This window comes from Mobula birostris, chromosome 29 (assembly GCF_030028105.1).
Source record: "Mobula birostris isolate sMobBir1 chromosome 29, sMobBir1.hap1, whole genome shotgun sequence".
In the NCBI taxonomy this organism is placed as follows: domain Eukaryota; kingdom Metazoa; phylum Chordata; class Chondrichthyes; order Myliobatiformes; family Myliobatidae; genus Mobula; species Mobula birostris.
Genome location: NC_092398.1, coordinates 34,584,850 through 34,600,886, shown reverse-complemented (window position 1 = coordinate 34,600,886; position 16,037 = coordinate 34,584,850). Strand labels below are relative to the sequence as shown.

Below are 16,037 nucleotides of genomic sequence, written 5' to 3'. Positions count from 1 at the left end.
CCAACACTTCAGGGGTTGGTTCCAACAGAAACTTCTCAAGACTAACGTCCATTTCTGCTGTATTTCCACACAAGCAAATCAAAAGGGATTTTCCCCAATCAGTTCAAACAAGCCTCCTACAATTTGTGCATATCCCAGACGCAGGCCCCATTTTTAATAGGGACCCAGGACAGGTTAAAGAACCAGCAGAAATGGGAAACACTTTGGAGTCCAGTATTGCTATTAACTAATGGTATTTTTGAGTAACTACGCAATACAGTAATATAAATGCAGATATATCAAACAGGTTAGCAATGATTATATATAAGTAAGTGTGGAAATATATGAAAACCAAGCTTCTTCAAGTCTAGGGGTAAATAGATACAGTCTTACGAGGAGGAGTAAAGTTCATTTCAGTTCATGGTATTGAGTTGAGTAGTGATGGAGAGAGAGAGAGGGAGAGATTTGAGTCTTCAGCTGAGCTACGCCGTCGATCTTCCCGTTATCCTCCAAAATCCTTTAAAAGTCACTGACCGTGACCACAACAAAGGAGACCATTCTTCTGTGGTGGAGCTATCAACCCAGGCGAGGGTTTACACACAAATAACTCCCCACCGGTCTCACCTTCTCCACACTGCAAGAGCCACTGATCAATCCGCCTGATCGATCCTCCAAAACCCACTCTATCTGTGGGCACAACAAAGCTCATTCAGTATACAAAATCATCTGTTTCAGGTCTATCATCTGACCTTCTATTTCATCTCCTCGTACTGAGTACCAACTGTCTCTCAAATAACAGTTCCTCCCTTCTGTCTGTAAGAACTGTTACGTACTCCGTAACTGGGTTGCCAAACCAGCAGAAATGGACCACTTGTTGGAGTCTGGATTACTAGGAACTAATAAAGTTATATTAAAGAAATAAGTAACACAGTACTCTAATCGTAAGGATATAAATGCAAAAGGTTAGCAATGATAATACACACATGTACACAGAACTAGTGTAATAGGGATCAACCAAGCTCTGTCGCAGTCTAGGGGTAAAATGATCAGTCTCAAGTGACACAGAGTTCAGTTCAGCTTAGTACAGTTTGCAGTAATCGCTGTTGTGCTGTTGGAGAGAGAGGGAGGGATGCAATTTGGTTCAGGCAGACCTTTGATGTCTTCTATCCCGCTGTGGTCACCGACTGTGACCCCTCCGTTCTGAATACGATCGTTCTTCCGCGGTGAACCCAGGCAAGAGCGGACACACACACCAGGTTCCCACCGATTGTACCTTTACACCCTGTGAGCCTATGGTCGGTTCCCGCGAACCGGACCTGCAAACTCCCACCAGTTGTGGGGGCACACCACTCTTTCCAGGGTCTCGTTGTCTCGTGGTGTCGTGGCGTCGTGATGTGTCATGCCTTAGCGAACCCGCTCTTTTTATCCCCCTGCTGGGATATCACCTGTCCATCAAACTTCAAACATTTCAAAGCAACCTGTCTGTCAATATTCTGAATTGTGTTTCTTTTCCGTTAATCCCTCTCTCCTCTCTTATTAGCATTTTGAATGTTTCTCCATTGTCTTTCTTATCTCTCTCATTAGCATCAATCGTCCGATAGCTTGGTTTGGCATCACAGAACGTACTAGCAGGCGATGTCCTTGGGAAAGTATAAACAAACTGGGAGCAGTCTTTGTCTCTCTCTCTCTTAAAACAAGATGTCTGTGTTAAATATCTCTCTCTCTCTCTCTTTTTAAAAGCACAGTTCATAGGAGTAATCGAGCACAGTTCATAGAGGTAATTCAGGACCCTGTCACACCCAGTCTCCTCAGTTTGGTTCCCATCCCCAAACAATCCTCATTTAAACTCTCCCCAATAGCCTTAGCAAACCTCCCTGCCAGGATATTGGTCTCCCTGGGGTTCAAGTGCAACCCGTCCTTTTTGTACAAGTCACACCTGGCCCAAAAGAGGTCCCAATGATCCAGAAATCTGAATCCCAGACCCCTGCTCCAATCCCTCAGCCACACATTTATTCTCCACCGCATTCTATTCCTATTCTCACTGTCGCATGACACAGACAATAATCCTGAGATTACTACCTGTGAGTAATATGACCCGTGAGTAATTTAACACCACCTGTGTTAAATATGGGCTTTATTTGTCACACATACGTCCAAACATACAGTGAAAATCATCGTTGGCAGCAACGAGCAACACAGTCTGGGGATGTGCTGGGGACAGGCCGCAAGAGTTGAAACACTTCCACTGCCAGAATAGCATGTCACCCTCACTGACCCTGAAAGGAACGTGTATAAGTATAACATTGAAAGTCAGAGTATATAATAGTTGTAAAGAGAAGGTATTATATTTCACAGGGAGAACGTGTAAAGACAGCAGCAGGAATGGGACCAAGGTCACTGGCACAGTAAAGAGATGCACACTGAACACTAAAGAGATGCACATTACACTACCACACCCTAAGCACTGAATTGCATTGGCTGGGAATCGAACCCAGGTCTCCCGCGTGGCAGGCAAGAATTCTACCACTGAACCACCAATGCAACTGTTAACAGATCAACCATCAGAGGACAGACCACACCAGATGCAACTTTGCCCAGTCCAGTGTTCCTGTTCAATCAAACAACTCCAAGGGTCGCTGCGTTCTCCCATAACAAACAGCATTAAACATCATTGACACAATATGTACATAAGCCTACAAGAGGAGAGGCTGTATTTGATCTGGCATTGGGAAATGAACCTGGTCACGTGTCAGGTCTCTCAGTGGGAGAGCATTTTACAGATAGTAATCACAATTCTATCTCCGTTACCATAGCATTGGAGAGGGATAGGAACAGACAAGTTAGGAAAATGTTTATTTGAAGTAAAGGGAAATATGAGGCTATCAGGCGGGACCTTGGAAGCATAAAATTGGAACAGATGTTCTCAGGGAAATGTACGGAAGAAATGCGGCAAATATTTAGGGGATATTTGGGAATTCAGCATAGGTACATTCCAATGAGACAGGGAAAGGATGGTAGGGTACAGGAACTGTGGTGTACAAGGGCTGTTACAAAAGATTCAAAAAACTAGGTAATGATCGTGGTCCATACGATTAATAGGCTAGCAGGAAGGAGTTCAAGAATGAAATTAGGAGAGCCAGAAAGGGCCATGAAAAGGCCTTGGTGGACAGGATTAAGGAAAACCCCAAGGCATTCTACAAGTATGTGAAGAGCAAGAGGATAAGACGTGAGAGAATAGGACCACTCAAGTGTGACAGTGGAAAAGTGTGTACGGAACTAGAGGAGATAGCAGAGGTACTTAATGAATAAGTAATGGATGGGTTAGTAAATTTGCTGATGACACAAATGTTGGGGGTGTTGTGGATAGTGTGGGGGGCTGTCAGAGGTTACAGCAAGACATCGATAAGATGCAAAACTGTGCTGAGAAGTGGCAGATGGAGTTCAACCCAGATAAGTGTGAGGTGGTTCATTTTGGTAGGTGAAGTATGGTGGCAGAATATAGTATTAGTGGTAAGACTCTTGGCAGTGTGGAGGATCAGAGGGATCTTGGGGTCCGAGTCCATAGGACACTCAAAGCTGCTGCGCAGGTTGACTCTGTGGTTAAGAAGACATACGGTGCATTGGTTTTCATCAACTGTGGGATTGAATTCAAGAGCTGAGAGGTAATGTTGCAGCTATATAGGACCCTGGTCAGATCCCACTTGTAGTACTGGGCTCAGTTCTGGTCACCTCACTACAGGAGGGACGTAGAAACTATAGAAAGGGTGCAGAGGAGATTTACAAGGATGTTGCCTTATGAGAATAGGTTGAGTGAACTCGGCCTTTTCTCCGTGGAGCGGTGTAGGATGAGAGGTGACCTGATAGAGGTGTATAAGATGATGAGAGGCATTAATCGTGTGGATAGTCAGAGGCTTTTTCCCAGGGCAGAAATGGTTAACATGAGAGGGCACAGTTTTAAGGTGCTTGGAAGCAGGTACAGAGGAGATGTCAGGGGTAAGTTTTTTACGCAGAGCGTGGTGAGCGTGTGGAATGGGCTGCCGGCAATGGTGGTGGAGGATAGGATAGGGTCTTTTTAGAGGCTCCTGGATAGTTACATGGAGTTTAGAAAAGTAGAGGGCTATGGGTAACCCTGGGTAATATCTAATGTAAGTACATGTTCAGCACAGCATTGTGGGCCGAAAGGCCTGTATTGTTATATAGATTTTCTATGTTTCTATGAAACTGCAAACACACAACACTCCTCCCTGTTTAGTTATAAACCCCAACTCAATAGAGAACGAACGCATCAACTATAGACCCAGTATACAATACAACTGCTATGTACAGACACCCACAGCATTGCCAACTTTAAATTCTCCATTCAGGTGTAAAGATTTCATTGCTATGCAGGATTTCTTACTCATGTGGGTTAACACCTGTTCTGCTCGGCAGGTGAGTTTTGTGAAACGATGTCAGGTTCTGGTGACTCCTCCGTGGTGGTGGCAGAAGTTGACTCTGAGGCTGCAGGAAGTGGTTCTGACAGGAACAGCCACCTTTCCTCTCCAACTTCGACTCTGCTCTCCTCAACTGGTCAATGTGTCATCTCCAGATGATATCAGACGCAATCTCCACTGTGTAGGACAGTTGTCCAGTCCTTCCCTTAATCTTTCCATGTTACCATGCTGTATCTCAGAATCAAAAGTTAAAGATTAACATCGAAACATAGAAAACCTACAGCACAATACAGGCACTTCGGCCCATAAAGTTGTGACAAACATGTCACCCTCACTAACCGTAAAAGGAACGTGTGAAAGTATAACATACAAAGTCAGAGTAAAGAGAAGGTATTATATTTCACAGGGAAAACGTACAAAGACAACAGCCAGACCCTGGTCACTGGTACTGTAAAGAGATGCACCTCGCACTACCACACCCTAAGCATTGAACTGCATTGGCTGGGAATCGAACCCAGGTCTCCCGCGTGGCAGGCGAGAATTCTACCACTGAACCACCAATGCAACTGTTAACAGATCAACCAAATTCTGTACATCAGAGGACAGACCACACCAGAAACAACTTTGCCCATTCCAGTGTCCTTGTTCGTTCAAACCCCAAGGTTCACTGCCTTGTCCCATAACAAACATAATTAACTCTTTGGTTACACAACTCTTTCAGCAGTTTCACAACTTCCAAACTCACTAGGTCTGCTCAGATATTCCCCACTCTGGATCAACCTCAACATGGCGAGATCCTCTCCGGGTCACAGACCTGTCGCACTTGCTCGTCGCTCATCGCTCATCCATGAGTGGTCGTGAGGGAGGAGGTGTAGGGGCAGGTGTGGCACTTGTTCCGCCTGCAAATGGACAGTCTGGGGGGGGGGGGGGAGATGGAGATGTATTTGGTGGTGGGATCCCATTGGAGATGGCAAAAATTACGGAGAAATTAGTGTGTTGCTTGGATTCCCAGCATCTGCAGATTTTCTTGTGTTTTTTGTTCTGTGGCTGCCCGCAAGACGATGAACTTTGATGATCAATGTACTTTGAATTTTGACAACACAATAATTAAGAGTAATAAATATGCAGAATCTATAAAAAGTATTCACCCCCTTGGACGTTTTCATGTTTTGTTGTTTTACAACATTGAATCACAGTGGATTTATTTTCGCTCCTTGACGCTGATTAACAGAAATACAACATTGAATCACAGTGGAATTAATTTGGCTCTTTGACACTGATCAACAAAAAGTCTTTCATGTCAAAGTGAAAACAAATTTATACAAATTGGTCAAAATTTATTACAGTTATTAAATACAACATAATTGATTACATGATTACTCACCCTTTTCAAGTCAGTATTCAGTAGATGCACCTTTGGCAGCAAATACAGCCTTGAGTCTGTGTCGATGGGTCTCTATCAGCTTTGGATATCTGGACACTGCAATTTTTCCCCGTTCTTCTTTATAAAACTGCTCAAGCTCTGTCAGATTGCATGGGGATCGTGAGTGAACAGCCCTTTTCAAGTCCAGCCACAAGTTCTCAATTAGATTGAGGGCTGGAATCTGACTTGGCTCCTCAAGGACATTAACTTGGTTGTTTTTAAGCTATTCCTGTTTAGCTTTGGATTTATGCTTGGGCTCATTGTCTTGCTGGGGAAAAAATATTCTCACAAGTCACAGTTCTCTTGCAGACTGCATCAGGTTTTCCTCCAGGATTTCCCTGTATTTTGCTGCATTCATTTCACCCTCTACCTTCACAAGTCTTCCAGGGCCTGCTGCGGTGAAGCATCCCCACAGCACGATGCAGCCACACCCATGCTTCACGGTAGGGATGGCGTGGTTTTGATGATGTGCAGTGTTTGGTTTATGCCAAACATAGCATTTAGTCTGATGGCCAAAGAGCTCAATTGCAGTTTCTTCTTCTTCTAGATTATTTATTGCATTGAACTGCTGCTGCTTAGTTAATAAATGTCACGACACATGGCTGATAATAAACTATTTTTATGTGCTTTGCCTGAAATTTCAGCATCTGCAGATTTCCTCGTGTTTGCTCATTCTAATTCTTGTTGGATTTTATATGCTTTCCAATCATCCAACTTCCCACTCACTTTTGCTGCCTTATATGCCCTTTCCTTGGCTTTTATGCTGTCCTTAACTTCCCTTGTCAGCCACAGTTGCCTGTCCCTGCCACTTGAGAATGTCTTCTTTTGTGGGGCAATTCTATCCTGCGCCCTTGTGAACTATTCTCAGAAACATCAGCCATCTCTGCTCTGCCGTCATCCCCACCAGTGTCCCCCTCCAATCCACCTGGGCAAGCTCCTCTCTCATGCCTCCGTAATTCCCTTTATTCCACTGAGATACAGATACATGTGAGTTCTTTGGTGTGTCATATTCAAGGGAGGGAACACTTATACAATCAATTATTTTGTGTTTTATGTCTGTAATTAATTTAGATGACTTTGTAGAAATCTGTTTTCACTTTGACACAAAAGAGTCTTTTTCTGTTGATCAGTGTCAAAAAAAGCCAAATTAAACCCACAGTGATTCTATCCTGTAAAACAATAAAACATGAAAACATCCGGGGGGGGGTGAATACATTTTATTGGTACTGTGAATACATAAGATATCTTATATACATTGATCGTATGTCCATAAAGTGACACTAGGTACAGGAGTGTCTGCACATAACGCACACAATTTCTACAGATGGCAAATATCTATCACACCAGTAGCATCCGTATCCTGGAATAATGAGATGCCAGTCCAGACTTTTATTTGGCAAAAGTCGACTCCTTTTCCCACAGTGACGAACCGGCACTCAGGAGGGAGATTGAAGGTCTGGCTGAATGGTGCAACACCACCTCTCACTCAACGTCAGCACAAGCAAAGAGCTGACTTTTGGATTTTTGACTGCAGGAATTGGAAGCTGGAGGTCCTCATTAAGGGATAGGAGTTGGGGAGGGTCTGTAACTTTAAATTACTATGCATTATACTTCTACAGATGCAGAGCGGCGACTACCCTGACCAGCTGTAGCACAGCCCGGTATGGAAACACCAATGTCCAAGTACAGAAATGTTCTGTTTTGGAACTTCAGAACATTAAACTAGTTCAAAGTGTTGGCTGGAAGGAACTACAGCCTACAGAATGGATTCGGATGAATCAAGGACAGGGGAAGCAGACAACCCAATTGTCTTTATTTCTCCTCCCACCCCCCACCATTTTGTGGACCCTGAACTGATCCTTGCTGTGGGATCATCTAATCAGAGCAATTGAATGTGGACACAAGGAGCTTCAGGTAATGACCTGCCAAGCCTGAGACCATTCTCAGCTATTTATTATGTAAAGAGACAGACCTACCAAAGAAGCAATCAGTAATCTTGTTAGACCCAGTGGGTCACCTAGTTTAACTGGTTTGGACCAGTCAGAGTTGAAAGACACAAATACACAAGGCTGGGATGGGCAGAACGATGAGACAATGGTGGTTGTAACCCTGGACTAGAACCAGTAAGACAGTGACCAAGGTAGCTCAGGTGACCTTGAGCCTTTGGGATGGAGAACAACCAGTTCAATCGATGGATCTATAAGAGCCAGGAGCTCCAAGTACCTAATGGCAACATCTCTCCAGCAACCAGAGACCAACCGTCGCCTATAAGGAGGACCCCTGGGCACGTGGAGATTGGGACCACAGGGAACGCCTGGGCAGCGTGGACTTTTTCCTGGGTAATACCTTTTCTCTTCATTGACTGTTGATGGAGGGTCAGGGTTTCTAGTGGGGTGCTCACAGGTAGTTAGTTTGTGAACCCACGTGCTTTTTAGTTGAGACAATAAGTTGCTTGTCGGTAAATACAGATTCTCTGTGCCTCACCGATCATTACTACAAGGGGTGATTCTTGTAACAGAATTGGTGTTCCTGGTGGGGGCTCGAGGTAAAATCTCTTTGTTCAGCCGGAGACTCCAGTCGGAGCACATGGGTGAGGTACTGAGAGATCTAGGGCTGGGTACTTAGCGTTTACTAACCCAGGCTGAAGAATTCAGGAAATTTGCAAGTCGGAAGGACTTGGATTGTTGTGATTGGAGGGGATACCTCCAGAAATAGGTGTTGGTGGAGCGGCCGCGATATGGGGAGCTTGCTGGTCACTCTGGCTGTGGAGGGGAAACTGGTGGGGACGCTCTGTGAAAAATCGCCCAGTGGAAACTGTCGGGCAGGAAGTTTAAACAATTACAGAAACCGGTTCCGGTTGGGTTTACTTGAGGATTTGAGAGAATTTCGACAGAATGCCAAGGCAGAACAGCACAGGTTAGAAACAGAAAATGAATGTCTGCATAAAGCAGAAGCCGAAGGAGTGAGGTTACAACAGGAACCTCTAGAATATCAGCATAACGCAGACGCCGAGCGAGAGGTTAGGAGAACACAAAAGGCTCCAACAGGAGGTAGAAACCTTTAGAGAAAGGGTTACTGATTTACAGGGTCAGAGAGGTATGCACTTGATGCTGATGAGCCAGTTTCAGTCGAAGTGTGAGAAATTACTTAAAGGGGAAAGTAAACTAGAGGAAGCAGCTGAACTAGTGAAGGATGAAGTGGAGGGATTAAGGAAACAGTGCAGGGATTTAAAGACGGCTATGACTGTGATTCAGAAATCAGCACAGGTAAGGAAGAGTAACACAGGCAGTCATGTAAAGTGTTTGAAGCACATTCAAAAGCTGCAGGATCAACTTGCTGCACAATGAGGAATAGTATGTGCTTTTGGATCTGGCAACGGGGAGGAAGGTGATTATGTAGTAGCAGATGAAGCTACTAGATACGGTTACAATAATTATGATGCACCAGAGGGGACCCAGTAGAGGCGCTAGCCAAACGTCACCGGAGAGGAGATGAACATCCCACTGCATTTGCATCCCGTTTATTAGATTACATTCAACTTTATTGTGCCAAGTACAGATACAAAGCCAATGAAATGCAGTTTGCATCTAACCAGAAATGCAAAGAATAGTGTTATTTACTTTTTATTTGCAGTTATTTTGTAAGTGCTACAGCACACAAATATAAAAGTACTGAGACAGTCCAATATGGATGCAATACTGCTTAGCGCTGTGATGTGAGTTTCAGCAGGGTCACAGCCTCAGGGAAGAATCTCTTCCTGTGCCTGCTGGTGCGGGAGCGGAGGCTCCTGTAGCACCTACTGGATGGGAGGAGAGTAAAAAGTCCATGGTTAGGGTGAGATGCATCCCTGATAATGCTTTTCACCCTGCCCAGGCAGCGTTTATGGTAGATGTTCTCAATGGTCGGCAACTAGGTGCCGATAATCCGCTGGGCAGTTTTCACCACACGCTGGAATGCTTTGCAGTCCGATACGGGACAATTGCCATACCACACTGAGATGTCGTTGGTGAATATGCTCTCAATGGTACAGCGGTAAAAGTCCGTCAGTATCCTGGGACAGAGGTGAGCTTTCTTGATGCTCTGCAGGAAATAAAGGCGCTGTGTGTTCCAAGGGGTGTATGGAACAGCATTAGAGCAGGACGATTTTGAATCAGAGGCCTCAAATAGACAGTTGAGGATACCGGTGTCTCACTGTACCAATGAATCTAAAAAGGCATTGGAAATGTTTGAATTCACACACATTGAGGCATGGGTACTGGGGAAAATGAGTAGAGCGTGGGGAAAGCAGATACAAAGACCAACTAAACCCTCTAATGGGAAGGTGATGCCTATGAAAAGTGACACAACTGCCTGGAGAATTGAGGGTTGGGGACCCACCCCGGGGGTGTCCCTGCCACACTATCAAGGGGCAGGGAAGGGCAGAGGAAATGGAATGAACTGAAAGCAGAGTAATTAAATGCTGTAACTGTGGTCAAGAGGGACACATTAAGAGAGAGCGTCAAAACCTGAGACAAGAAAGAGCAGAGCAATGTGGTTTGCCCTTGGAGGGGCCAGAAAGACGGAGCCCACAAAAATAACATGGTGGAGACATCACCATCCAGGGAATTGTACCCCGAGCCTCAGTGACAGTGGCAGGCCTCACCAACGTGGGTGGGTGACACAAGATGGGACGACACCGGAAGACTCTAGTGAGTGGTAGGGTTGGAGGCCGCCCTGTTACCTTTTTATGGGACACTGGAGGATCCCAAACCACCGTCAACACCTTCAACACCGCTAATGTGAATAGCACAAATTGGAAGATATCGGGTAAAATTATCCTCACAGGGCATTCACAGGTGGGACGTATGAGTTTCCCATTGGAAGTAAGGATAGGAGACATAACTTTGGAACATTCAACAGTGTTGGTGGAATTAGCCAGGGAGTGGAGCAGGAACATATACTCGGGAGTGATTATATGGCCAAAGTTTAGAGCCAGTTAACTGTATGACTTGGCAGATGCCAACTGGCATGAATAACATAACCACATGCAGATCTAGCAGGAGACTGTCAGGATAAAATTTGCCCCATGGGTGAAATGTGAATAAAACCGGAGGAGATGAGCAACGGTCAGAAGGTGCAGCAAATTACCGCACAGAACTCGGGGGCATTTGCAAGGCACAAGCATGACTGTGGAAGGATGGCTGGCAGTGTGTGCGTACAAGGTCCAGACCCCAAACCACAGAAGCAAAAAGCAGAGGAAGATGTAGGCAGGGAACACAGAGTTAGGTACAAGGGGTACTGAGTGAGGCCAGTAGCCTCCACTAATAACTCACCCACATGGCCAGTGAGGAAACCAGGTGGTAGTTGGAGGTTGACGATAGACTATCGACAGCTGAATAAAGCAATTCCGTTAACAGCCCCAAATGTAGCAACTCACCCAGAGACACTGGTCAAACAGAATGAAAGAGCGCAATGGTTCAGTTTTAGACATAAATAATCGATTTTGGTCTATCCCACTAGAAAGAGAGTGTCAATACATTTACCTTTCAGGGACATGGACTGCCCTACCACAGGGGTTCAATAATTCCCTGTCTATATTTCACCAGCACTTCGGGGAAGGTTTAAAATGTTTTTCAAAGTCCATGTGCTTGGTACAATATGTAGATAATCTACTCCTGCAGTCTGAAACCAGGCTGAAACATTATCAGTTAATGCTGGAACTGTTGCAATTATTACAAGCATTGGGACTAAAGGCAAACCCTTAAAAAGCACAAGTGATGAAACAAGAAGTTAGTTATTTGAGAATGATCTTGACACCAGGAAAAAGAGAAATTGACAAGCAAAGATATGAAACTGCCAAGACCCGAAAGGGCCGTGGTCTTTTCTGGGGCCGGTAGGGATCACTTTGATGGATTTTCCACTGCAGCTCCTTTAACAGAGTTACTGAGAAAGAATGTGGCGTGGGGATGGAAATGAGAACATTCCCAGATCTTCACAGACCTGAAGCAAGCGTCGGCCGCTGCGTCTGCTCTGAAAACCCAACCAGACTGAGCCATTTTCATTGAAGGTGGTGACAACTGATACCACCCTATGGGCAGTGCTGTTACAGGAGGCGCATGGGAAGTTAAGACCCGTAGCGTACGCATCGCGCATTCTCTCACCAGTAGAACAGGGGTATACTGTATGTGAAAAACACCTGTTAGCGGTTTTCTGGATGGTACAATATTCCGCCGACATAGTGGGACTTAATCCACTGACAATACTGAGAGAACACACCCCCATACAATTACTGTTAGATGGAAGGACTAAAGATGGGTCAGTAAGCCAAAACAGAATCGCCAGATGGACATTGCTGTTGCAAGGAAGAAATATCAGTGTGAAGCGAGTAAACACTACCTCAATGTTAGCCGGTAACCTGGTGTACCAAGGAAGAGAACACGAGTGTCAGGTTATGAGAGCAAATGATCCCAAGGGCCCATTTGTATCAAAACAAAAAGGAGGGGGTGGAAGGAGATCAGATAAAGTGATGACTGAGAACAAAGGCACAAATGAAAAAACCTACTTTAAAATGTTTGTAGACGGCTCCTCATCAGTATAGGATGGTGAGAGGAGAACTGGGTGTGGCGTGTATGTAGAGGATGAACATGGCCAGGAAAGGTATAGTACAGCTTCAAAGTTCCCCAAAACCACGAGTGCACAGACAGCAGACTTGGCAGCCGTAGCATATGTGGTTATCCACCCAGAACATTTCCCGCCAGAGTCAGTCATGCACTCTGATAGTATGTATGTTTGTAACAGCCTTACGGAACATTGGCCTCTGTGGGAAGCCAGAGGGTTTGTTTCAGCTGATGGGAAGCCCCTCCCATCTGCTGCTTTATTACAATATATATTTCAGGAGGCAAAGGGAAAGGAATATGGCATCGTAAAGGTGAAAGCACGCTCTAAATTATCTCCAGAGGGAAATCGAAAGGCTGACAAATTGGCGAAGCAATTGTTTGGGCAGGAATGGCAGCCACAGATTAGGGAGATTGGGAGGCAGAAAGAACAGCAGATTAAGGTTATGGATTTAATAGAGCAGAAGATAGATAAAGAATTTTAAAAATTAATAGAGGGAGCAGGGTCTGAAATATATAAAGAGCACAAGGGAGTGTTTGTCAAAGATGAAGTTGTCTTTCATGAAGGAAAGATCGTGGTTCCAGAGGGAGGAAGAAATCATGATCTATGGGGACGCCAGGGGTGCGAAAGCACTCTGGAAGAGATCAAGGAAGTGGGCTGGTGGCTGAAGATGAAGGATGATGTGGAGAATTATGTCAGAGATTGCTTGATTTGTGCACAATATAATCCTGATCAAAATGTAAAGAAAGGAGCCCTTCGACACACCAGAACAGTGGAAGGGCCTTGGACAAATTTGCAGATAGATTACGTTGGTCCCTTACCACCCACCGCTGGAGGGTACAAACATATTCTGGTAGTAATAGATAACTTTACGAAATGGGTGGAAGCTTTCCCAACTAAGACAAACACAGTAAAGGCCACTGCAAAAATCCTGCTGGAAAGGATACTCACTGGCTGGGGACTACCCCGGAGTATCGAATCGGATCAAGGCACACATTTCACGGCCCAGATAATGCAAGATGTCATGGCACTTTTAAGCAGAGATTTCATATACCTTATAGACCTCTGTCTAGTGGAATGGTGGAAAGGATGATGCGAACACTAAAAAATATGATTGCAAAAATGGTGCAACAGCATGGAACAACACGGCAAGCAGTTTTGCCCTGTGCCTTGATGATAATGAGGAACACAGTGACATCTTCAGCCGGTTATACCCCGTATAAACTCATGGCCGGAAGGGACATGAGAGGATTGGAGGAGTTGCTAGGATTAGATTTGTCAGAACCCAAAATCGATGGGATCGTGTCAGAAAAGTGGGTGCAACAATTGGTAGAGACAGTGAAAGAGGCCAATTGTGTGGCAGCCCACCAAGTAGGAAAGAAAAAGCAACAGAGTAAAGCCTACTTTGACTCAAAAGTCAGTCCCATGGAGTTAAGCCCAGGACAAAGGGTGATGACCAGAATACACCAACCCACCTCATTTTTCAATCCCAGGTTTGCAGGGCCCTATGGAGTCATAGACAAAGCAAGCCCTGCAGCGTACAAAGGGCTGACTTCTCCAGATAAAAGTCGGTGGTACCATATCAACCAGCTGAAATTGGTGGGGGAGAAACAGGAATGTTATCACCATCACCATATAACAATTGATGTACATGACAGACCTGATTTGGGAGACTTGAGAATTCCGTTGGCCGATTCCTGCTCCTAGTTCTTATGTACTTGAGCTCTCTAATTTTGGACTTCCTGACTCTGAGGAAAAGACTATTACCATCCGCTTTATCCGTACCCCTTGTGCTTTTATAAATGCCTATGAGGTCACCCCCTCATTCTCCTGCACTCCAGGGAGTGTATGTGTTACCTGAATTTCCAGCATCTGCAGATTTCCTCTTGTTTGTGCTTGTCTAATCAGCTTGCTTGATTTGACATTTCACAAACACCTCACCATTATTCTATTTACTTAAAAAGTTAAATTAGGTAAGCAGTGCAAAAAGAGAGAGAGAAAGTAGCGTGGTGTAGTGTTCATGGGTTCAATGTCCACTCAGACATCTGATTGCAAAGGGCTTTTAAACATCTCTATCATACGTATTTACCACCCCCAACCCTGGCATCGCATTCCAGGTACCCACCACTCTCTGTGTAACAGAATACTTGCCCCACACATTCCTTTGAAATTTTTCCCTTCCACCTGAAGTGCTGGTATTGATGGGATTGGTCTTTTGTCGACTCTGTTGTGTTTCTTGTATTTATTACGGTTGCCCACAAGAAAATGAATCTCAGGGTTGTATACGATGGCATGATGTCAAAAGCCCTGTGGCCCAGTGCATCCATATTTGTTAATTGTTGTCTTGTCTAGACTTGCTAAACCCTTGTACTTTCTATTTCATCTTACCGAGTTTGTTTTTACTGGCACGGGTTTTCCATGTACTGTGATTATTTATAGTGGACTCCTGATTAGCACTTATTGCAGGGTCCTTTTGTTTTGAGAATGATACATATTGTGGTGTTGCTCAGTCAAACTACCGATATTCAGTTGAAATCCCTGTGAGTAATCTCTTGTTTCTGTCTCTATGTGGGAGTCTGTCATTGCTCCACACCTGGGTTCAGTTGTCAGTCAGCGCACGCCATGGTACATAAATATACTTTGATAATAAATTTACTTTGAACTTTGAAGGTACTGGCTGTCTACTCCATGCCTCTCATAATCTTGTAAAGCTGTATTGGATCTCCCTTCAACTCTGCTGCTCCAGAGAAAACAGCCCAAGTTTGTCCAGCCTCTCCTGATTAGCACATGCCCTCTAATCCCGGCGGCATCCTGGTGAACATCTTCTTAGCCTCTCCAAAGTCTCCACATCCTCCTACCTATATCAATGGTGTTGATATTGAGAGAGTTGAGGGATGTGAACATCACCAATACCATAAGATACAGGAACTGAATCAGGCCACTCGGCCCATCGAGTCCATTCTGCCAATCCATCATGGCTGATTTATTTATTATCCCTCTCAACCCCATTCTCCTGCCTTCTCCCTGTATCCTTGGACTCCCTGACTAATCAAGATCAAGATCAAGATGAAGCCAAAAGCACAATGTACTCAACGATTTGGCCTCCACGGCCACTCATGGCAACAAAGTCCTCCGATTCATCACCCTCTGGATAAAGAAATTCTTCCCCACTCCATTCGAAATGGACATCCCTCTATACTGAGGCTGTGCCCTTTGGTCCTCTATAGGAAACTCCTCTCCACAGCCAGTCTGCCTAGGCCTTTCAATACTCGATAGGTTTCAATGAAATCCCTTGCCCACCCTCCCATACTTCTAAACTCCAGCAAGTCCACACCCGGCATCATCAAACCCCTCACATATTAACACTTTCATTTCTGGAATCATTCTTGTGAACGTCCCCTGCTGTCAGCACATTGTTTCTTCGATGAAGGGCCCCAATCCGCTCGTATGACCGAAAGTTCAGTCTGACAGCACTTTGGTAAATCGGATTGCTCGGCTGCCCCTCTCCTACTGCATACAGGCAGAGGCCACAGAGCAAAGCTCCAGAGATGTGGACAACCACCAGGAGGTCACGGGAGGCAGGGGAGTGGCTAAAGAATTGCTTCCAG

General features: G+C 45.0%; 2 non-coding genes across 2 annotated transcripts; both read right to left on the bottom strand.

Moving 5' to 3' along the window:
- Nucleotides 1-2,449: 2,449 nt before the first annotated feature.
- trnag-gcc (transfer RNA glycine (anticodon GCC)) lies at nt 2,450-2,520 on the bottom strand. Its single transcript has one exon. It is a non-coding gene; the product is annotated as a tRNA-Gly (tRNA).
- A 2,385-nt stretch (nt 2,521-4,905) lies between these two features.
- Nucleotides 4,906-4,976, bottom strand: trnag-gcc (transfer RNA glycine (anticodon GCC)). The gene has a single exon. It is a non-coding gene; the product is annotated as a tRNA-Gly (tRNA).
- Between the last annotated feature and the right edge of the window lie 11,061 nt (nt 4,977-16,037).